The sequence below is a fragment of the Cervus elaphus genome, chromosome 23 (assembly GCF_910594005.1).
Source record: "Cervus elaphus chromosome 23, mCerEla1.1, whole genome shotgun sequence".
NCBI classification, from domain to species: domain Eukaryota; kingdom Metazoa; phylum Chordata; class Mammalia; order Artiodactyla; family Cervidae; genus Cervus; species Cervus elaphus.
In genome coordinates this window covers 76,745,986-76,769,157 of record NC_057837.1, presented here as the reverse complement: position 1 = coordinate 76,769,157, position 23,172 = coordinate 76,745,986, and the positions used below count along the sequence as shown (strand labels likewise).

The following is a 23,172-nucleotide window of genomic DNA, read 5'->3' as shown; positions in this document are numbered from 1 at the left end:
AAACATCTTCTGCAGTCTAAAAGTCCATTGTCTTTCCAGGATTTCCCTGGTGGATTAGCAGTTAGGACTCCTCGCTTTTCACTGCCAAGGGCCCAGGTCTGATCCCTGGTTGGTGACCTAAGATCCCTCAAGCCATGCAGCACAACCAAAAAATAAAAAATTCATGGTCTCCCTTCTAATTATAAAGAAGTGAGAACACTGGGGAGAGGTCCCTAGAAGCCACGTGAGCCCCACCCCTCCGGCATTTCATAGAGAAGTTGGCCCTGGCAGGTGTAGAGGCAGAGAAAAAAGAGAAGAGAGGCGTGGGGAGAAGGTAGGGCAAGAAGAAACATCAAGGCTGCAAGGAAACAGGACTGGTGGCAGCCAGAACTTCCGCCCTCTGCCCAAGCATTTGCACCCTGGGACTCACCTCCCCTGAGACCCCCCTCTCCCTGACCACCTGGACTCACCTCCTCTGGAAGCTCTTCTTTTTTTTTAAATTAATTTATTTACTTTATTGCACTGCATTAGATGTGGGATCTTCATTCCCTGACTGGGGACCGAACCCACATTCCCTGCAGTGGAAGGGCAGGGTCTTAAACACTAGACCACCAGGGAAGTCCCATTTCTGGGAGCGTTATCTTCCCAGCCTGCACCTGTCTGAAGCTACATCTAGATCAGCCCTGTCCCAGGACCCCCACCCCACCTGTTCTAGAAGCCACTACCCCTTCCCAGACTGGACCTGGGTCTTCTGATTTATGGCATCACCTTGGCGGCGGCATACCGGTCATGCAGCTAGCTGCACTGTTACCTTCTGCTGCCATCAGCACGGCTCTTTACTCCCGGTAAAATGACCTTAATTTATCAGGCATTATGACTAATACCAGATGATTACGGCCATTAATATTTATGGTTTTCAGTCCCAGGAGGGGACTTGGGTGCTAATTGGCACTCTTCTCTTTGCTTCTTTTCTCAATACGGCTGCTGATTTCTGATGTTCTGGGTTTCGGCGTCTTAGTTTCAAAGGGAAATATCGCGTGAGGCATTTTCTTATTTCTGGATGATTCTCTCATTCCATTCCCTCATTTCCTTCTGATCCTGTAAGCAGTCTAGAAACACGCCGGATGCACTGGGGGCTCCAGGATACTGACAAAGGGCTGAGGTCACGGCTGAGCGGAAGACGACTGCGTTGAGCTGCCAGGAGAGGCAGCGCTTTGCCCAGAGGAAGGGGAGAGGAAGGGAGACAGCAGGGAATGTGTACATTTGCCCAGAAACAGAGCCCCGTCTCAGACACCCACGCCTTCCTCTATCTCTAATCAAACACTTTCTGGTCTTTTTATATAAGGTGGAATCTAAATCAACCCCTCCCAGCACCCCGTCTCTGGGTTGGCTGAACAAATGGGGTTGTTTGGGGGCTCAGATCGGAGAGGACAGATCACACTCCTCCTCCTTCTGGAGGTTTCTTAGGTTTTGGGGGCACTGGGAGCTGATGTTGCCTGCACTGAGAGAGATGTCCTTGTCGTCTTTCCGTTTCCAGTGGAAGATATGTTGCAAATAGCAGCCTGTTGCCATGGTCACTAAGGCGCTTCCTTCTGGGGGCGGGGGGGCGGCAGAGAATGGCCTCCCTGGGGGGTCCCTGGGCGGCCTTGCCCACTCCCGTTTGGGCCCCCTCTGTTGGGGCATTCATCTCAGAATGCCTTTCTGGAGCTGTAGGCGAGTGAGGTGCCAGAAGGCCCCTGGGCTGGGATGGAGCGCTGGTATCCTGACTGAGGCCACAGTCCAGCTCCGGGAAATGGCAGCCGTGCCAGAAAATGGGCATGAAGTACTGCCAAACCTTCCGATTATCTAAATGAGAACTTTGGTTTATACGGTCACTCTCCCAATTACTTTTATTGTTGGCAAAGACGGCACATCGTAAAATTTTTTAAGAACGCTGTGGGCCAAACAAAACACGTTCGTGGGCCAGCCATTTTGTCTGGCCGGCTCGGCAGTCGTTCCGCGACCAGAGCCGAGAAGCGTCACCCAAAATGGCAGCCTGCGCTCTTCTGGGGTCGCGAGGTCAGCGAATCCAGGCAAACCGCTTTGTGAGGAGACGCGAGGCACTGGCAGGCAGATTCTGAGCCACTGCCCCACCGGGCGAGTCCCGCCTAATGGTGTTGATCCTGGGCTCATCGAGGGGCGCGTGGCCTGCGTCTGCCCCCGGCTTGCTGAGTGAGTTTGAACTCTCCGCCCTCCCGTCTCCGCGTCTGTTTGTACCATGATGGGACTGGATCATTTCGGAGGGTCTGGCTCCTGCTCCTCCTATGATCATTTACTCTGTGTGACGCCCAGAAATTTCCAGAGATTTCAGTCAAGAGACTGCTGCCTCCGTCCATTCATGTCTTCATTACCAGTGACCTGTTGAACGGCCTCTGTGACGATGACTGAACTGGGAATGGGGATGAAGCCCTGAGGAGGACAGGCAAGATCCCCGGCCCACATGAGCTCACCTCCTGCTGGTAGAGGCAGGAAAAATGGAAGGATCATCTGCATTTCTGCTGAGACACTGGAGAGACGCTAAGCTTGACTCATTACCTGGATTGGTTTGGACAATGTCCAGTCTCTTCAGACTCAGCTGAGCTATTATAACCTCCAGGAAACCTTCCCTAACCAATTTCCCCACCCCTCTTCCACCTGCCGCCCCCACGAGTCAGGATTTGCCTCTGATTCTTCAACTTCGGCACTGTTGACATCTGGATAATTCTGTAGTGGAGGCTGTCCTATAAACTATAGTATGTTTAATAGTATCACATACCAATACCTGCTAGATGCCAGTAGCCAGATGCCCTGATATGCCCTCACACACACACAGGTATTGCATCAAAAATGTCCTGTGGAGGGGAAAAATCACCTTTGGGTAAAAACTGCTGGTTTGAGACCATCGTGGTGGCCCCATTCCTTTTGCCAATGATGGCTTAGATGTGGATATGTGATGCCACCCATCAAATCTGCTGGGACATTTCTGGAAAGGTTTTCATCTATTTCAGAAAATGATAGGAGGATGAGAAGGACTTTTTTCCTGTTCTTGGTTGTGGTCATGACTTCACATGATGGTCAAATGATGGCAGCCACTTTGGGTCCATGAGGTGAGTGAGCCTGGGAAAAGAGCCAATCCTCTGAGGTTGGTAGAACAGATGGTAGAGAACTTGGATCTCTGGTGGTGGTGTTGTGAACCTCAGAGATGGGATAAGTCTATCTCTGTACATTTTGTTATGTGAAGCTATAAATCTCCTGTTTGTTTGACCTTTTCTTAGTCAGAATTTTATACTTCATGAACCAAGAGCATTTCTCACAGATAAATCATGCTTTAGACCTTATCTCACATGTCAACTTCCTCACAGAGATCTCCTCTACTCCCTGGTAGAAATTAGGTTGCCCTTATTATTCTGAACTTTCCTCTGGTGGCATTCATCCCAGTTTGTGTTAATATTTTGTGCATCTGTTAAGACTCATCTTCCTCTACTAGTCTGTGAGCTCCATGAAGACAAAGAACCTGTTTTATCTTTTCTTTCCACTGTACCCAGTGACTAACACAGTGCCTGACACGTAGGAGACCCTCTATGTATTTTTGTTGAAATAATGAACGAATGGGGAAGTGGGTGGGTGTGTGGATGGAAATATGAAAAGGTGTGTGTTTGAAGCTGTGCTGTGCACTTTTGTGGGAAAGTCTTAGGTCTTCAAACCCCAAAGCTGAACCTAGAACTTCAAAAGTGAACAGAGGGCCCCTGAAACGCATCTCATTCAGCTCTGAAGAAAGCACGCCTGTGAAATCACATTACGCAAATGCTTCACAAGACAGCAACCTTGTCTTCCTTGAACCTAGACATCAGAGTTATTTGAGAAGCGGCTACAGAGGCCACAGTGCAGAGCGGCCTGCCAGGCAGTGGAAGGACAGAGTCGAGAAAGACAGCACAGATTTAGCCTGGAATCCCTGGGTGGGTGGAGGTCTGAGAAAAGCTGTTTGGCTTTGTTCAAGTGAAATCTGATGAAATGTGGAGAATCATTCTATCAGAGGCAGTGAGGAGTGTTCTGGCTGAATCACCCACCTGGACAGTGAAGGGGGCAGTGAGGTGGGGTTTTGTGGTTCAGATGGGGAAACCAAGGCCCACAGCAAGTGAAGAACTTGACTGGCGTTCCCCAGCAAGTGGCCTCAAGTCACTTGGCTAGTTGCTTGTATTGTGCTGTAGCTGAAAGCATCACACCCTGTGTGACCCTGGGTAAGTCACTTTCTTTCTCTGAGCCTCCATCTCTTTGCTGGGATAATTGGGGTGGCGAGGTTCTCTCAAACTAAGCAAGGCTGTTGGGTAGCTTCAGCAAGACATCAGGGAACAAGCCCACAGGTGAATCGTTGGGGCTTGGGGTTGGAATTCTGTCTTGAAAGCCTTCTTAAAACATCCAGGAAGACAGCATGGGGCTGCCTGAACTGGGGATATTTTCTTATTTGTGTGTTTCCCCTTCTCACTAAAACTCTGTTGTCATGGAAATGCTTCTCTTGGTATTTTTTTAAAAAATGGTTTGGTTGGGATGTAATTCATGGCATAAAATTCACCCATTTAAAAGTTGTAACTCAGGGGTTTCCCTGGCAGTCCAGTGGGTAAAATGTGAGCTTCCACTGCAAGGGGCATTGGTTCAATCCCTGGTCAGGGAACTAAGATCCCACATGCCCCAAAATGCGGCCAAAAAATACATAAATAAAACCCTGTGAACCTATATATTTTTTAAAAGGTATGACTCAGTAGTTTTTAGTGTATTTGCAGAGTTTGTGCAGCCATCACTACAGTCTAATTCTAGAACATTTACATCATCCCCCAAAGAAACCCCATACCCACTAGCAGTCACGCTCCATTCCTGGGTTCCCTCGGCCCCTGACAACCAGTAATCTGCTTTCTGTCCATTTAGATTCGCCTCTTCTGGACACTTCCTATAAATGGATCATACACCAGGTGGCCTTTTGCGTCTGGCTTCTTTCACTTAGCATAGTATGTTCAAGGTTCATCCATGTTGTAGCAGGTATCAGCACTTCCTTCCTTTTTATGGATAAATAATATCCCATTTTATGGATATGCCACATTTGGTGCATCCTGCATCAGTTTGTAGGCATTTGGGTTTTTTCTGCTTCCTGGCTTTTATGACTAAGGCTGCTATGAACATTCATGTACATGTTTTCTTATGGAGAAAGGATTTCGGGTCTCTTGGATCTATACCCAGGAGTGGAATTGCTGGCTCGTATGGCAACTGTTTAACAGTTTAAGGAACTGCTTTTTGGGTCTCTCTTCCCCCCAGACTGTGGAGCAGAATTCAGGTCAGAGCTGCTCTTTTGGGTCAAGGCTTTTACCTCGTAGTTGGATGTTGCCAAGGTCTCTTTGTCTACTTGAATATTCTAAAGGGATCCCACAGGAAGACAGTTTGGATTCAGGTCTGCTCCTTCAAGGTTGTGTGATCTTGGGTAGGTGACCAAACCTCTCTAACCTCCATTTCCTTCCCTGCAAAATAAGGAAAGATGCCATTCCTGGCTTGAAAGATAATTATGACAGTCAAAATGAGGACATGTGTGCAAGAAGTATTTGTAAAAGCTAAAAACAGCTGTGTGTTACGGTGCAGCTACTATGCCGTGTCCAACTCTTTGCGACCCCATGGACTGCAACACACCAGTAGAGATGTTATTTATTCATTCAACAGATATTTGTCAAGAGCCTGTTATTTGCCAGATATTATGTTATGTGATGGAGATGGACCTGTGATCAAGGCAAATAAAATGCATGCCCTCTGAAATTTTACATTCTGGTCCTTTCAGATTGTGGCCAGCCACTCTATAATCTTAAGCAAACCATGCTTCCTTTTCAGGCCTCAGTTTTACCACCTGTTATCCCCTGGAGAAGGAAATGGCAGCCCACCCCAGTATTCTTGCCTGGAAAATTCCATGGATGGAGGGTCCATGGGATCACAAAGAGTCGGACATGACTGAGCGACTTCACTTTCAAATGGGTGTGCTGGATATGTCCAGGTGCAGTCCATCAGTAAATGAACCATACTGGGCACAAATGAACCATGCTTCAGGGACACAAACTCCCAAACTGCAGGAATCATCTTCAGGATACAAGGAGAGTGGGCTCTTCCTAGACATTCAGAAGAGTTAAAGACGGCCCATCCAGGAGAGGCATGTGGACCAGAACAAGCTTCCTTCCTCCCCTTCCACATCTCTGGGGCTCAGTGACACCACCATCCGCAGGCAGCTCGCAGCCTCACAGGCACGATTCTGTTACATCCGCTGGCTCCTTCCTGTAGTGGAACCCAGCCTGGTGGTCCAGACCTGACTGCGGGCCACAACTGAGAAAGGGGCCCTCTGGGAGTGTGTGTTCCTCACGAAGAACAAAGATGTAGGCAGCAGTCTAAAATAGATGCGGAAAAACACTGCTTTTTGTTTTCTCTCTGGAAGGGTGGCTGAGTGAGCCACGGCAGGGGACCCAGAATGTCTGTACTGAAAATGCTGTTATTATAAGGCAGCCAGAGGAAGGAGCCAGGAGGGGCTGATGGAAGACACCACCCTTATCACCCCTGTATGCTCTCCAGACTGGGGTTTGGCCCCAAGAGAACCCTGAGCCAGACTTGATACCAAGGGTGATTCTCACTCCTGCTTCCCCGCACCCCTACTGGCTCTGACCGTGTCCCCTGCCTTGCTCCACAATCTTCTGTGGCTCCCCGCTACCCTCGGGAGAAGCGGAAGGACTTCACAAGGCATTCAGGGCTCTCTGGTTTCTGGTCCCAAGTGACTTTGCCGCCCTCTCTCCACTCCAGGCTACTTATTGGCAGTCCTAGAACTTGCCCTACACTTTCATGCCTTTGCTGACCCAGTCCCTTCACCTAGAACCCCTAGATTAGTCCATCAACTCAATTCTATCTAATCAAAGCAAAAAAATTTCTATGCCCCACTCCCTCCCTCCCAAACCAAGCTTAGTGACCTCAGCCTAGAGACCTGGCTTGAGAGTATAAAATTCCCCAGAGACTGCGTGTGGTCAAGTAAATGAATGGAGGTGACCAAGTGGGGTGCCCAGCAGACAGAAATTCTCAAGCTCTGTCTAACAGAGTGGATGCTTCTCAGCCCTCCCCAATTGCTGGGATGCAGGAACATGTAGCTTGATCCTCCAGTTTTGCAAGAAAAGTTGAAAATTGGGATTATAGAATGAAATCTCCCCAGTTTTATGAATGTTAGCAACTAATTTAATGTTTTGGAAACACTGTTTAGACCAAACAAAATGTATCTATGGGCTAGATTCAATTTACAGTCCACGAATTTCCAATTTCCCTTTCCTTGTTACAAACAGAAGAAGCTAAGTCAGTGTGTTATACGTCAGCAGTCTCCAACCTTTTAGGCACCAGGGGCCAGTTTCGTGGAAGACAATTTTTCCATGGACCAGAGGATGGGGAGATGGTTTGGGGATGATTCAAGGGCATTACATTTATTATGCACTTTATTTCTGTTATTATTACATCAGCTCCACCTCGATCATCAGGCATTCAATTCTAGAGGTTGGGGACCCCTGTTATACAATATATAGATTCATTTGGCCTTATCCTTGAGGCTGGGTTGGGTGCCCTCTCCTAGGGTGGTCTTGACAGTATCTCTCTAAGGAGATGAGATTTGTGCAAAGACCTAAAGGGAATGAGGGAGTCAGGTTGTGGTTAATCTGGAGGAAGAACTTTCCAGGAAGTCAGAACTGCAAACGCAAAGGCCCTGAGACAGGAAAGAGCCTGGTATGTCTGAGGCATAGCAGCAAGGCTGTGGCTGGAGTGGAGAAAGACAGGAGGAGAGGGGGGAAGGGGAAGAGGAGTGATAACCAGGTCCACATCTCTACAGGGCCCGTAGGAGCCTGAATTTAATTCAGAATGAACAATGAAGACAACGAATTGATGAATGAATGAATGGATGAATGAATGAATGGGTTCCAAACTGCTCACCAGAATATTCATATTTGCTGTGGGAGGGTGGGTGTGGCTGCTTTGTCTTAGGGTCTGAAGTCCTCAGAATTATGCTGGAAGACGTTGGTCTGTGGTTAACATCGCCAGGTTGCCATCAGTCTGGAGCTGTTTTAACAGTGCTTGATTAGAAGCCTCAGATGGAGAGGGGTCTTCATGAGGGTGGGTATGTATGAGAAAGACAGACAAATGGAGAGGAACCAGGCAGAAGGAGATGGGGCTCACCAGAGTGTCCGTCTAGTACCCTCATCCCAGCAGGCCAGGGACACCAGGCCTCCACGGGGGCACTCTGAGCTCCCCAGCGTGCCCATGAGACTTCTGATCACCAGGTCCTCAGGACTCCTGCAGCCACCCATGGTGAACCCACCGGTGATAGCATGTGGCAGACCCGCTCCTGTCCTTGGCCGCACTCGGCCTATGAGACTATTTTCTGCCTTGACTCAGGCACTGGCATCCCAGCTGCTGGCAAGCGAGTCTGGTGGGGTTGCCATGGCGACCCTCGGGCATGGATTCCCAGAGATGCTCCCTGCATCCTCCCCGAGCCTGCCACTGCTGATTGCTGGGGGAGAGCGTGACTCACCGTTAAATATATCACGGCCGTCCCAAATTGGCGGCTCAGCCCCGGCAGCCGGATGTGGGGACAGGCAGCATCTGGGGGCGTGTGGGGTTGGGAGGCTGAGAGGCACGACCTCCTGTGCATCTTCAGAGCCTTCGGCTCCTGTCGCTCCCAGGCAGTACCTTCACCAGTCCCCTGCCCAGATCTCCTGCCTTTCCCAGTCTGTCTGGGTTTCAGACCCAACTCCGTTCACTTGCTAGCCGGGTGACCTCGGACAAGAAGCTTTCCTCCTCTCGGTCTCAAAAGTCCTCATCTGTAAAATGGGGGTGATGTGAACGCCGATGGTCAAGAACTGTGGAGGGTCTGAGCTTTCACTTGGCTTGCAAGCTAACAAGTGAGCCTGCCACAGCTGAGTGGATGCTGGCAGGAGACGTGAGCTCGCTCACTGTGTCAGAGACAGAGGACTATTACAGCCCAGCAGGCAGCATGAACTTCACGTTCCCATCAGCCCTCTTTGCCCCCAGGTTCCGTGGGAGCCCCGCAAGGTGGCCCAGGTGGCTGCTGCCCCACCTGGACTTGTCACAGCTGAGGATCCCCGGGCTTAGGAAACCCCCAGTTTTATAAGAAAGCTGCTGGCAAACCGGCTCAGCCTTTGCCCTGGTAGGAGACCTCATTTTTCTTATACTGATGGGGAAATAACTCTCGCTGTACTAGTTCTATCTTCCAAGGCTGCTGGCTAGACATCCTTGAGAGGAGAGTCCAGAACAAGGCTCTCATTGTCTCTTGCTCAGAAGACAGGCAGACATGGAGTGACCCGTGGAGAATCGTCTCCTGCATCAGTCTGTAGGGCTGTTGGGAGAGCAGAGAAGTTTGTACATGTTAACTGCTTCACACGGCCACCTGGTGAAGAATAAGCACTTAATAATGTCAGCAGTTATCATACGATTATCAGCTTTTGTTGTTGTTTAGTCACAAAGTCATGTCTGACTCTTCTGTGACCCCATGGACTGTAGCCCCGCAGGCTCCTCTGTCCATGAGATTTTCCAGGCAAGAATACTTGCCTGGACTGCAAGGAGTTGCCATTTCCTTCTCCAGTGGATCTTCCTAACCCAAGGATCAAACCTGCATCTCCTGAACTGGCAGACGGATTCTTTACCCCTCAACCACCAGGGAACTCCCTTCATGATATAATATCTTTTTAACTAGTAGGAAGTCAGAGGCCTTCTCCTCGGTGGTTTCGCCAGTTAGGTGACTAAGAAAATCCCAGCTTCTATCCTTTCTCACCAGGACATACCCACTTATCTCCTGGGCTCCTCAAAGCTTTAACAACCCCTAGTCCACACCCCCGGCTCCTCCTCTGACTTCTCTGGGTTCTTTTTTTAATGGCTTTATTGGGGAAATAATGTATATACCATAACATTGCTTCATTTTAAAATGTATAATGCAATAGTTTTTAGTAAATTTGTGGAACTGTACTATGATCTGATTTCAGAACATTTCCCCAAGAAAAAACTTTCCACCTACTTGTATTCACTCCTTATTCCCACCCACAGGCCCAGGAAACCACACATCTGCTTTCTGTCTCTGTGGACCTGCCTCTTTTGGACATTTCATAGAAACAGACCCACACAACATGTGGCCCGTTGTGTCTGGCTTCTTCTGTTGAGCATAGTGTTTTAGAGGTTTGTCCATGGCATCACATGCATCAGTGCCTCATTCCTTTTTTACAGCTAAGTAGTATTTCATTCTTTGTCTAGCCCACACTTTGTATCCAATAACCTTCCCTAGGTTCCTGATGAGCGCTTTTGGGACGCTGTCATTTTCGGCATGGGCATTGACTGTCACAGCTGGAATCCTGCTATTGGCACTCCTTAGGCCTTATCCTGTCATCTTGGCCCTTTGGGGAGTCCTGGCGAGCTGAAAATAAGAGAGGAGCAGTTTGGCAGATGGAGTTTTAGAGACTTTTAAAACCACATGGCACATCTACTTCCATGAAAAGCAAGCAAACCCACTTCCATGGAGCCAGTCCAAGCCCTCGAGAAAGAGGCATTCATGAAGATTTTACAGGCCAAATTCCCCTACCTCTTCCCAGCTCCATCTCCACGGCAGCCCCACACGATCGTCCAAAGAACAGAAGGAGCGGTTTCTGGTGCTTTCCCATACAAAGGCCTTATCTCCTTAGACATTCCAAATAGGACAAGAGCTCCCAGATAATTCCATGTTCCATGAAAAATATGCAATACTGAATTAAAGGAAAACATCTATTCTCCACCTCTGCAACCTTCACCCCTGACTATGGAGGCTCTGGGGGTGTGTTTGGTTAATAAAGAATTCTGTCTCAAAAAAGTAAGAGTCCACGACTATTCTTAGCTATTTTAGTTGATGAACTGGGGAGAGATTGGGGGAAAGTCAGCAGGTGAAGTTTTCTGGCCTGATTTATTGACCTTCCTTCAAATAACCAGGAATCAGGATTCCCCAGTGGCTCAGACAGTAAAGAGTCTGCCTGCAATGTGGGAGACGCAGTTCGATCCCTGGGTCAGGAAGATCCCCTGGAGAAGGAAATGGCAACGCACTCCAGTATTCTTGTCTGGAAAATCCCATGGACGGAGGAGCCTGGCGGGCTACAGTCCTTGGGGTAGCAAAGAGTCAGACACAACTGAGCAACTTCACTTCCTCCTTTCCCCAAATAACCAGGCTTCTCTGTTGTTATTCACATCCTACATCTGGATTTAGGCTTCCTGCAAGATGTAGGAAATGCCTTTCAAGTTGGAGAGTGTGTTGGGGAGGTGTTCTGGTCATCTGTTGTTGCATGACAAGCCGCCCCCAAGACTTAGTGGCTTGAAACAGAATCATTGATTTATTCATGAGTCTGCAACGGCTACGGGGATGGGTGGGGCTAGTTCATTTCTACGGGGCACGTGGGGCCCACTGGGACACCTCAGCTGGGGCCCCCTCGCCCAGCCCAGCCTCGGAGTCGCTCCTGGCTGTCAGTGCCTCTCCATGGAGTAGCCTGCATCTCCTCAGAGCATGGTAACTGGGCTCCACGCGTGACCATATCAAGAAACAGGAAGTGATAGATGCCCGTTTCTCAAGGCTCGGGTCCTGAAACTGGCAGCACATCATTTTGGCTATACTCTATTGAACAAGCGATTGCATAGCCCAAATTCAGGAGAAAGGAACATCAACCTCACCTCGTGACAAATAAGAGGCAAAGATCGTGATGGCAGTGTTTTCTCTTGGCCGTGCTGTGCAGTGTGTGGGATCTTAGTTCCCAGACCAGGAATTAAATCCGCGCCCCCTGCTAAAAGTCCCTGAAAGTGAAGTTTTTAGACTCACATGGCCTTCAAGTTCATGGCACGTCAGGAAATCAGGAGGTTTTGGAGGAGGTGTGATGGGACTATCAAGCCAAAAGGGTCTGCCCTAGAACAGGACCCCCCAAGTGCCTTGTGTTGGCCAAAGTGTCATACATGCTCAGTCACTCAGCTGTGTCTGGCTCTTTGCAACCCCTTGGACTGTAGCTCCCCAGACTCTGCAGTCCATGGGATTTTCCAGGCAAGAATACTGGAGTGGGTTGCCATTTCCTTCTCCAGGGGATCTTCCCGACCCAGGAATTGAACCTGCTTCTCCTGCATTAGCAGGTGAATTATTTACCACTGAGCCACCTGGAAATCCCCTGGCCAAAGTTGGTTTCAGCCAAATTTCATTTTGCCTCATGGGCCAAATGCGAAGCAGGACTGCACCCTACCTGTTCTACGCCCCCAGGTCAGTGTCCTGCGTTTGGAAATCCGGGCCTTCTTGCTCAGTCTTGGCCCGCAACATCCTCTCACCAGTGGGGAAACCCAGGGACTTTCCTGGCGGTCCAGCAGTTAAGCCTTCCAACGCAGAGGATGTGGGTCCCACCCCTGGTCAGGGAGCCAAGATCCCACATGCTTCCTGGCCAAAAACCCAAAACATAAAACAGAAACGATATTGTTACAACTTCAATAAGGACTTTAAAAATGGTCCATAGCAAAAAAAAAAAAATCTTTAAAAAGAAAAAAGAATGGGGAGACCCACTAATGTGTTGGCCTGGCAACACAGAGGTGCCTGCGCCAGGCCCCTAAGCCCCTGCTTTGATGGAATCCTGAGAAAGCTCTCCAGACACACCTTTCACCAGAGCTTTTAGGGAAAATACCTAGAGCTCTCCGGCTTCTTCCGGGAACACACCAGCAGTGAAGCGTAACCCCCCCCCCCGAAACTCAGGGTACCACGTGACTGGACACCCTGTTGTCTGGATTTTCTAGGATCCTCTTTCTTTAGACCCTGGCCGGCAGACCTGTCCTTACCTGCATGGCTCTCTTAGCAGCAAATTGCTAATGCCAGTGCGCTTAGAGGACCTCTTCTTGGATAGGAGGAGACAAGACCGGGTTTTGGGTGCCGTCTTCTGCTCTTAGTGGCTGTGGGTCATCAGGCAAGTGACTTCACTTCTCTGAGTCTCTGTTCCCTTTCTGGCAGGCAGGAATACTGTTCCCAGGTATCACGAGAATGAAGTTGACAGTGTACCTGTTACACTCCATTCGGTGCTTCACCCCATAATAGCTGCTCAGTTCATGGTAACTGTAGTGATTATGAATTTTCTGCCTAATAATGGTCTTTTGGAAAGGGGAGCCAATTCCAAGGAAAGCCGATTTTCTGTAAGATCTCATTTGCTGGGACTTCCCTGGTGGTCCAGTGGTTAAACCTCCACCTTCCAAAGCAGGGGGACCCAGGTTCAATCCCTGGTTGGGGAACTAGAGTCCACATGCCGCAATGAAGATCAAAGATCCCGAGCGTCACAACTAAGACCCGGCACAGCCAACTAAATAAATAAATAATATTTTATTTAAAAAAAAGATTTCATTCGCTGTTTACAAAGGAATATTTCCCAGTTCCTTGGTAACCATGCATTTGGAGCAGTATGTCACGATACAAATTCTACCTTGAGCCCCAAAAAGTTCTCATTGTGTTCCTTGATGACCTTGGCTGAACAGAGCATGCTTTGCCTCCAGTCAAACGCACAAAACAGGTATTGTCACAGCAGTGAGTGACGTGGGCGGGTGGCCAGCAGAAAAACTGCCCAACCCCAGCGGGAAGTCAGATCTGCATTTCTTGGAAGGAAAAATCCACGGGGCATTTCAGAGCTCCTTAACCCGGTTGGAGTACTAAGGAGTCTGGATTCACTTGTTTGTTCTCCAACAAATCTTTCTGTAGTGTCTACTGTACACCAGCCCCTTGCTAGGCTCCGAGCAAACAGTGATGAAGGAAAAGAGCCAAGGCCCCAGAGCTCATGAAACTTACTGTCTAGAAAGGAGAGAGGAACAAAAAACAACAGGACACCATGAAATATATAATATCTGTCCACAGATGTACTTCCCTGGTGGCTTGATGGTAAAGAATCCACCTGCCAACGCAGGAGACACAGGTTCGATCCCTGGGTCAGGAAGATTATCTGGAGGAGGAAATGGCAACCCACTCCAGTGTTCTTGCCTGGAAAATCCCATGGACAGAGGAACCCGGTGGGCTACAGTCCACAGGGGCACAAAAGAGTTGGCCATGACTTAGCAACTAAACAACAATAAATCCACAGATGTAATAAGGAAGGGCACAGATTTTGATGGAAAGTTGGTGGTATTTGAAGGAGGTCAGGGCAAGCCATTCTGGGGATGTGACATTTAAGCAGAGATGTGAAATAAGTGAAAAAAAGAGATGCGTGTTGTGTGGGGGGTGGAGTGTTCTTGGCAGAGGGAATGAATAGTGCAAAGGCCCTGAGGCTGGAAGTGACTGGTGTGTTCCAGAAGCAGCAAGAAGGCCAGTGTGGCTGCAGCAAAGTGAGCAAGGGGAGGGGCAGAGAGAGGCAGGCCAGAGAGCGAAGAAGGGCCCACCATGCAGGGTCTCGCGGGCCTCGTCAGGACGTCAGCCTGTGTTTTGAGCGCATTAGGAGACAGCCAAGGAGAGAGAAATGACCCAGCTTAGGTTCCAGGACCCCTCAGATGAATGTGGAAAATGAATCAGTTTATCATAAGCACAAGGACAGAAGCAGGAAGATAGTGAGGAGGTGACTGCAACCGTCCAAGCAGAAGAGGATGGTGGCCTGGCCCAGGGGCATCTGTTAGGGAAGGGGGAGAAGTGGGTACATTCCAGATACCTCTTTTTCTTTTTTTTGGTCCACACTGTGAGACACGGGATCTTAGTTTCCCGACCAGGGATCGAACCCATGCCCCCTTCTGTGGAAGCCCGGAATCTTAACCACTAGATCGCCAGGGAAATTCTCCCAAAATCCCTTAAAGGTAGATGTGACAGGTCTTGCTGATGCCTTAGCTTTTCTGAGATTCCCTGTCACTGGTGCCTCTACTTGCTCCCCCAGCAGCAGGCTCAGAAGCATAGTCTAGACCAGGTCAGCTGGGCTCTGCCCACTTGGGGAGACGGCGGCCTGGTCCACCCATGCCCTGGGGACCCAAGCCCTGGCAAGGGCCACCCTGGCTTCTCCTAGGTGGTGTCTCAGAAAGAATCCTGGACTGAAGAGCCTTACCATGGGTGACATCCCCCACTGTGTGACCTTAGACAAGTCCCCTTCCCCGTGCTGAATCTCAGCTTGCCTATCTGTGAAATGGGAATTTTGAAACCAACCCTACTTCCTCCTGGGGTGGCTGTGAGAAGTCAGATGCAGGCTGGGTATGAGTTCCGAGGACAGTAAAGGGCCACATTCACAAAAGGGTTAAACTCAAGTATGTTATCAGTAGTGATATTTGGTCATTTCTGCTGTCCTGCGGGCTGCTGGGGAACTTTGGCCTTGGTTCAGGTCAGGTCACCGCTATGCTAAATCAACGTATCTCACTTTTCTTATTGAAGTATAGTTTATTTGCAATATTAGTTTCAGGTGTACAACCTAGTGGTTCTATATTCTCACAGATGATACTCCGTTTAAAGTTATTAGAAAAGATTGTCTAAATTCCCTGTGCTGTATATTACATCTTTGTATCTTATTTATTTTATACCTAGTAATTTATCTCTCTTAATCCGCTACTCTATCTTGTCTCTCTCCCCACTGGCTAGCCACTAGTCCATTCTCTGTATCTGTGAATCTGTTTCTATTTTATTATATTGATTCATTTATTTCACTTTCTTAGATTTATAAGTAAAAACATACAACATCTCTTACTTTGATGTTTTGGCTAAACAGCCTGGGCTGCGTGTGGGGTTGGACAGAACTGGGTGGAGCTTCTAGCTCAGTTTCCAGAAAGTCAGCTAAAAAAACCCGACGATCCCCCCAGTTCACAGCCAGACCAGCCTTCCAGTCTGGTATTCCCTCCTGCCCCCTCTCACCCAAGGTTCCCAGGGGGGAGCCAGGCCCTGCCGCTGCATCCCAGTGAATTTGTCGCTGTCCCCCGGGAGTGGCTAAATGTAGATCGTGGGCTTACTGTTCCTCTTCTCTGAGCTTCCCTGGTCCCTCCCTGAGAACTGGGTCCTTCAGGCCAAGAGAAACCCCAGTTCAGTTCAGTCGCTCAGTCGTGTCCAACTCTTTGCGACCCCACGGACTGCAGCACACCAGGCCTCCCTGTCCATCACCAACTCCCAGAGTCCACCCAAACCCATGTCCATTGAGTTAGTGATGCCATCCAACCATCTCATCCTCTGCCATCCCCTTCTCCTCCTGCCTTCAGTCTTTTCCAGCATCAGGGTCTTTTCCAGTGAGTCAGTTCTTCACCCCAGGTAGCCAAAGTATCGAAGACTAGAAGACTTCTGTTTTTTCAGATTCCTGGAATATAAATTTATTTTCTTAAACCTCCAAAATGAAGACCTCCCAAAATATACAGAACATTTAAAATATTAAATTGAATAAATTCATGCTTTTGACCTACCTGCACAAAATTACAACACAGTGTATGTGTGAGTTTCACAAAACAACCACAGGATTTGTTTTATGTGCTTATATATTTGCATTTTAAATTCATGCTGTTCTCGTGGCCTGAGCCAGTAATGGGATGCGAGAGTGGCGAGTTCTGACGAAAGCGGTCTTCTCTCATCATCATCACTTGTGTCCCTGTTTGTGTATGTAACCCATTTAGACTTAAGGTCAAAATTCTAAAAATATTGGGATGTCAGTATTTTAAATAGGTGATATATTTTCTTGATGTGAAAGTTAAGTGTTAAAAAAGGCACACAGTGAAAAGTCATTCTCCCACCCCTGTCCCCAGCCCTTCTCCCCCGAGGCAGCCACAATTACTTATTTCTCCTGATTCCTTCCAGAAACAATTTAACCACATACAAGTTCATCTTAATTCATGTATGCATAGATCCTTTTTCTTTGCTTTATTGAAATGGGGGCTGGCTACACACATTGTTCTCATCTTGCTCTGTTTGCTAACATTATTCCTCAGGGATTTTTCTCTATTTATGCATCGTGAGCCATCCTGCCCCTTCTTTACAACTGCATAGTATTCCATTGTGTGGCTGACTCGCTGTTGATTTAACTTGCATTGTTGATGGACACTGAGGTTGCTTCAAAACTTTCTAATCTAATAAACAACAATGCAGTGAGTAACTTTATGCTTACATCACAAAAACTTGTTGAAGACCCTTAGGGATTATGAGGTCTAGGAGGAATGGCCCCTTTTTTACATACCTCCAACCCCTTCCTGGAAGCTGAGGCTTGATTAAGGACAGCACCACAAAATGGACAAAGAACATTCCAGGCAGAGGGGACTGCAATGCAAAGCCCCTAGGGCAGAAATGAGCTCAATATATTCGGAAATGGCAAGAAGGCCACTGTGGGTGGAGTGGAACCTGTGACGGGGAGAGGTTAGAGAGGACTTCAGCAGGTAATCAAGCCATGGTGAGGTGAGGCAGGAGGGAGCTAATGAATGAATGAAGCCATGACAACTGAAGGCATCATAAACCCAGAGACAGGCCTGGCCCTCCCCTGACCTCTAGGAAGATTGGTGGCTGCCCCCTTGGGTCCCCTAGAGCTTTCCCCCAAGGTCACCCACAGAGAGAAAGAGCCCAGTGACCTGCCACAGGGCTGGAACCCACCAGGTCTTCAATCAGCTGGGCTCTGGCCTCTCCCAGTGCCCACACTGGCATGGGGCAAGCACTTTTTTTTCATTATTTTTATCGTTATTTATTTTTATTTTTTAGCTGTGTTGCGTCGCATGTGGGATCTTAGTTTTGCACCAGGAATCAAATCCGTGCCCCTTGCATTGGAAGCACAGAGTCTTAACCTCCGGACCACCAGGGAGGTCTCACAGATTTTTTAAATGATGGGAGCTCTTGAGTGCTGAAGTGGGCAGAGCTCAGAATATCCCACTGCTTCACCGCTGCCCCCCTCCCCCCCAAAACACTCTCCTCCATCTTTGCATGGCCAGCCCATCTCTCTCTGAGCAGCTCACTTTCCCGGGCCACCAATGATCCACTACCTCCCTCTCCGGGTCCCCACCCACCTGCCCAGCCTGCCCCATCACCTCACCGTTTGGAGCCACCGTGAAGCCTGGTGGTTTCACAGCCCAGCTCTGCCCCGACAAGCTGTGAGCAGCCTGGTTTCACTGCTCTTGGGGTGAAGGCAGTACTGGCCCCCACCTTTCAGGCTGGAGAGAGATGCAATAAATGCACATAAAGTATTCTGAGCAGGGTCTGGCATGGAGAATGCTCAGAAGGTCAGGCGTTGCTTTTCCACCCAGGGCCTTAAATCTCATCTCCTTTCATTCATTGCTTGTGTATCATCGGGCTCCTGTTCTGAACCTTGAGCTCAGGAAGGGAGTGTTGCCCGTCGGGTTCAGCCCTGTGCCCCCAAGTGATATTTAAAGAGACCTTGGAGTAGAAGTCCAGAGTTATCTGGGGCAGGAGGGATGGGGAGAGAGCAGAGCCCATGTGTGGACCCTGGGGGCAGCCCAGTGGGGAAAGGAGAGGGGGGCCACGGGCTGTGGAGCAGTGAGGAGGGGCATGCGGATCAGGGGGGGATCAGAGGGGGAGGGCAGCAGGAGCCAGACCCTGCAGGGCCTCGAGAGCCACAGCCCGGGGGTCTGGGTTCATTCCGGAGGTACCGGGGAGCCATAGAAAGCTCGAAAGCAGAGGGGTGATGCATTCAGATCCCGCGGATGATTCTGATCTTGGGGTTCTCCAGGAGGAAGGGTTAGAGGAGGCAAGAGAGTGGGCAGCTCCGGCTCAAACCATGACTGCCCTCTCGGGTCTGTCCCCCTCCCCCACCTTTTTATTCTCTGTCTCTCTCCCGCTCTTCGCTTCCCTGCTTCCTCCTTGTCTTTTCTCTCTGACCGTCCTGTCTCTCTCGTACTCACTCACCTTCCCCTCTCTCCATCTCTCCCTCCCTCCCTCCGCTTCCCTGAACAGAACTCCAATTCATCTTCCCCACGCTGGCTGGCCCTGGCGCCCTTCCTTTGGCAGAGCTCATTATTTTAATTAAACTCTGGGATCTGTTTTACTGGCCTGACATCTTGCTTAGGGAAACCAAAAGGGGTGCAGCCTGGGGCCAGGACGGGCAGCCGCCGGGCATTGTGGGAAGGTTTCCATCGCCCCTCCCGGGAAGGGGCCCAGCTCTTAAAGGGGCAGCTGGGCGGGGCAGCTAGGGATTGAGGTCTGGCTTGGCCTCAAAGCCCCATCACTTCCAGCTCCTTCTTGGGCTACAAAATGAGGTTTTAATAATTCTTCTCTCATAGGGTTTTGAGAGGTTTAAGTTAACACAGGGCTTTTCAACCTGAGGGTCATAAAATCGATTTAGTGGGTCACAACCACCACTGAAAACCCAACAACAACAAACAGACCTGACAGAATATGTCATCACCAGGAGCCACGTTGTGTGAGGAGCCTTTATTTCAGGGCGGGAACGCTCTCCGGTTTGTTTTGTAAATGTCTCCCTTCCTCAGGCGGCCCTTCTAGAAGGCTTGAAAGTACAATTAAAATACTCAGCAAAGTTCGTAGAGTAGACACTCAGACTGTGGTGGGCGACGTTTCCTTGTGGGCAGCAAGAAAAGACTTCCTGTTGACTTCTCTACATTATCAATAGTTTCACCCCGTCTTACACACAGGAAAACCAAGTCTCAGAGAAAGAAGAGGCCGTCCCATGCCACTGGACCAAGCAGAGCTGGCCTGACCGGGCCTGAGTACTGCCTACCCTCCCCCATCTAGGTCTGCAGGCAGGCATTGCATGCCAAGTCTTTTCAGTCGTGGCTGACTCTTTGTGATCCCCATGGACTGTAGTCTACTGGGCTCCTATGTCCATGGGATTCTCCAGGCAACAGTACTGGAGTGGATTGCCATACCCTCCTCCAGGGGATCTTCCCCACCCAGGGATCGAACCTGTGTCTCTAACATCTGCATTGGCAGACGGGGTTCTTTTCCACCAGCACCACCTGGGAAGCCCCAGGTCTGCAGGAGATGGGGGTGGTAATCCTCTGACTGCTAATGAGAATTCGGGCCTGGCAGGACTCGGGTCTGTCTGGGCAGGGGCTTCTGGGGCTGGGGCTACCCTTGGCTGTGACCCCAAAGGCAGCACAAACCCCCAACCCAGTGATCTTGCCTCTCTAGTACCCCACCCCCATGTCAGAGGGGAGAAGGTTGCAGCTTTTCTGCTCCTCTCTGGGCTTTCCAGGAGCCAGTAAGTCTAGGGGAAATTCCCAAGTGCAGCAAAGGATGATGCAGTGGCTGGTGCAGGGCTGTGGGGGGTGCGGGCAGTCTGGCAGGGTCTGCAGGGGTGGGGGCGGCCAGGCTGGCAGGGTCTGCAGGGGTCCGGGGGGGGGGGGGCGGGCAGGCTGGCAGGGTCTGCAGGGGTGGGGGGGGGCGGGCAGTCTGGCAGGGTCTGCAGGCTGTGAGGAGGGGCGGCCAGGCTGGCAGGGTCTGCAGGGCTGTGGGGGGGCGGGCAGTCTGGCAGGGTCGTTGGGGGGCAGGCAGTCTGGCAGGGTCTGCAGGGGTGGGGGGAGCGGGCAGTCTGGCAGGGTCTGCAGGTTGTGAGGAGGGGCGGCCAGGCTGGCAGGGTCTGCAGGCTGTTGGGGGGCGGGCAGGGGCGAGGGGAGGGGACCTCTGTGAGGTCACAACAGAAAATAGGCCTTCAGCTGAGAGGCGGGAAACCTGGGTCCCAGGCTTAATTCTTCCCCAGCAGGGTTGTGTGCCTGAGGCCCAGTTCCTTCCCCTCTCTGGGCCTCAGATTCCACACTTGTATAATGGGCATGGTGGCTCGGAGGCCCTTTAGGAAGCTGACCACTCAGCGTCTCAAAAACGCTCCCATGAGCCTGAGATTCTGACTCTGAGAAATCTCCTCAACTTCCCCAGTGGGGAAGGCCTCGTGTAGTTATTCATCCAACAAACATTTACTGAGCAGGTGCTGGGGACACATAGGGGATCAAGGCAGACCCAGTCCCTGCCCCTTGTTCTAGTCCATGAGACAACAAGCCAAGAAAGAAATGACTGAGTGCTTTCAAAGCCCTGAGAGAGGGTGGTGGGATAACACGTGAGGGTGGGGGGCAGGCTGCTTTACCAAGATGGTCAGGAAGCCTTCTCTGTAGAGGTAACATCTGAGCGGAAACCGGAAGGGGGAGGCTCTGGGAAGATGGGGGTGCCCTCTGCCGCAACAGGGAAGAGCCAGTACAGAGCAAATGGGGGCTTGGCTTGGCCTCATGAAGTTGGAGACTCCACTGGGACATCTAAGTGTCAAAGCCAACCTCCTCCCACCCAGCCCGGCCCCGCCCGCCCAGATGGCGGGTGGAGGGGAGCCTGCCTTGCAACAGAGATTAATTCCCATGACCCACTTCTGTCTGCCGGTGGCTATGTGGGTCACCTGGACTGCAGGGCCTTGCCCCTCAGAGCCTGTCCCGCACCCACCCTCCCCTCTCTGGTTTTCAGTTCTCTGGACCCTGCAGCCCCGAGAACACTGAGGGAGGGAAACCAGAGCATTGCTGTTCCACTGGCCTGTCTGTGAGCCCTGGACCCCCTGTCTCTGCTCTTGTTGTACCCTCTGCCTAAAATCCCTTTTCCCCTCCTTTTATTTTATTTTTTCAATTTTTGGCCACACCCCACAGCATGTGGGACCTTGGTTCCCCAACCAGGGATCGAACCCATGCCTGCTGCATTGGAAGGTGGAGTCTTAACTCCTGGGCCTCCGGGGGAGTCTCTCCACCCCACTTCCCCTCTCAACTCACATATTCTCTCCATCCTTTTATGTCAAGCCCAGAAGCCGCCAAGAAACCTTCCTGGCTTTCCACTTAGAATAATAGGTACCATATTTTAAATGCCTATTAAGTGCCAGGCTCTGTAAAAAGTAATTTATCTTTCTGGTCTCATCTAATCTTTGGAGATAGAGATGACTGCTTCTGTTTTACTGATGAGAAAGTTAGGGTTGAAGGAGGTAAAGTCACGATCTTGAGGTCATGTGAGGGAAGTGGCAGGGGTGGCAGAAATTCAAACTATACTCTGACATGTTTTACAGAGCAGCTTAGGTACTTCTGTGCCTAAGGGACTTTGGGCTCCTCAAGGGCATGGATTGAGTTTATTTAGTTTTTGCATCCCCAGAATCTGGCACAAGCCCTCCATAAATGCTGACTGGCTGGCTGGCTAGATAGATAGATGGATACATAGGAAGATAGATGGATGGGTATCTAGTAGATGGGTGGGTGGATATGTGGATAGATGGGTAGATGAATTATAGATGAACAAGTGGCTAAATGGTGGGTGGATGGATGGATGGTGGATAAGTATATAAATGGGTAGATGGAAGGAAGGAAGGATGGGTGAGGTGGATCAAGTAGAAAAAGAGAGACAAGAAAGCCGTAAGAGATAGACAATTTCCACATGAGAAAGCTGTTCTTGCACATTAAGTCATTGGTGATGCTCCCCTCTGACTTCAAGGATCAAGCAGTTCAGAGGCCAACTCTTCTCAAAGAAGACAGGAAACAGATCCACCATTTATTCAACACCTGTTATGGATTAGGCACCATCCCAAGAACCTTGTGTGCATTAATCAATCCTCACAAAAGCCCTATGAAGAGACTACAATTTTTATCTTATTTCTCAGATGAGAAATCAAACCACTTACCACAGGAGTGAGACCCCCGTGGATAATCATAGTGCTGCCTGTTGGTGGGATGTGAATTAGAAGCTACAGTAATTCCAAGGTGGCACAGAGGTAAAGAATCTGCCTGCCAATGCTGGGGACACGGGTTCGATCTCTGGGTCGGAAAGATCCCCTGGAGTAGGATATGGCAACCCACTCCAGAATTCTTGCCTGGAAAATCCCACAGACAGAGGAGCCTGGCAGGCTACAGTCCCTGGGGTGGCAAAGAGTCAAACAGGACTGAGCAGGCAAGCATCATCTCAGCTCGGAAAGGCTTTCTGACCCCAGGGCCTTTGTACTTACTGGTCTCTGCCTGGGGCCACCTGCCAGGATTGACTCCTTCTCACAGTAAGCTCTTAGCTCAAACATTTCCTCTCAGAAAGGCCGCTATCAACCACCTTACTCAGTAGCCCCCCAACTATTGTAAGAATTACTTAGGGAGAATACAGATTTGGTTGCTGTGGTAGAGACCCAAATAGATGTGGCTTATGCAATATCAAATATGTTTCTTCTCTTTCTCTCTCAGTGAGGAGAGGTCACTGGTTCTTGCAAT

The 23,172-nt window shown here is 49.9% G+C and overlaps 1 protein-coding gene and 1 long non-coding RNA gene across 2 annotated transcripts in view; one reads left to right on the top strand and one right to left on the bottom strand.

Annotated features, from left to right (window-relative positions):
- Nucleotides 1-23,172, top strand: part of KCNB1 (potassium voltage-gated channel subfamily B member 1) — a 112,060-nt gene that overhangs the window by 48,502 nt on the left and 40,386 nt on the right. The window lies entirely within an intron of this gene.
- LOC122681706 lies at nt 16,165-18,856 on the bottom strand. Its single transcript, XR_006337080.1, has 3 exons — nt 18,030-18,856; nt 17,190-17,350; nt 16,165-16,322 (listed from the first exon to the last, which is right to left on the bottom strand). It is a non-coding gene; the product is annotated as an uncharacterized LOC122681706 (long non-coding RNA).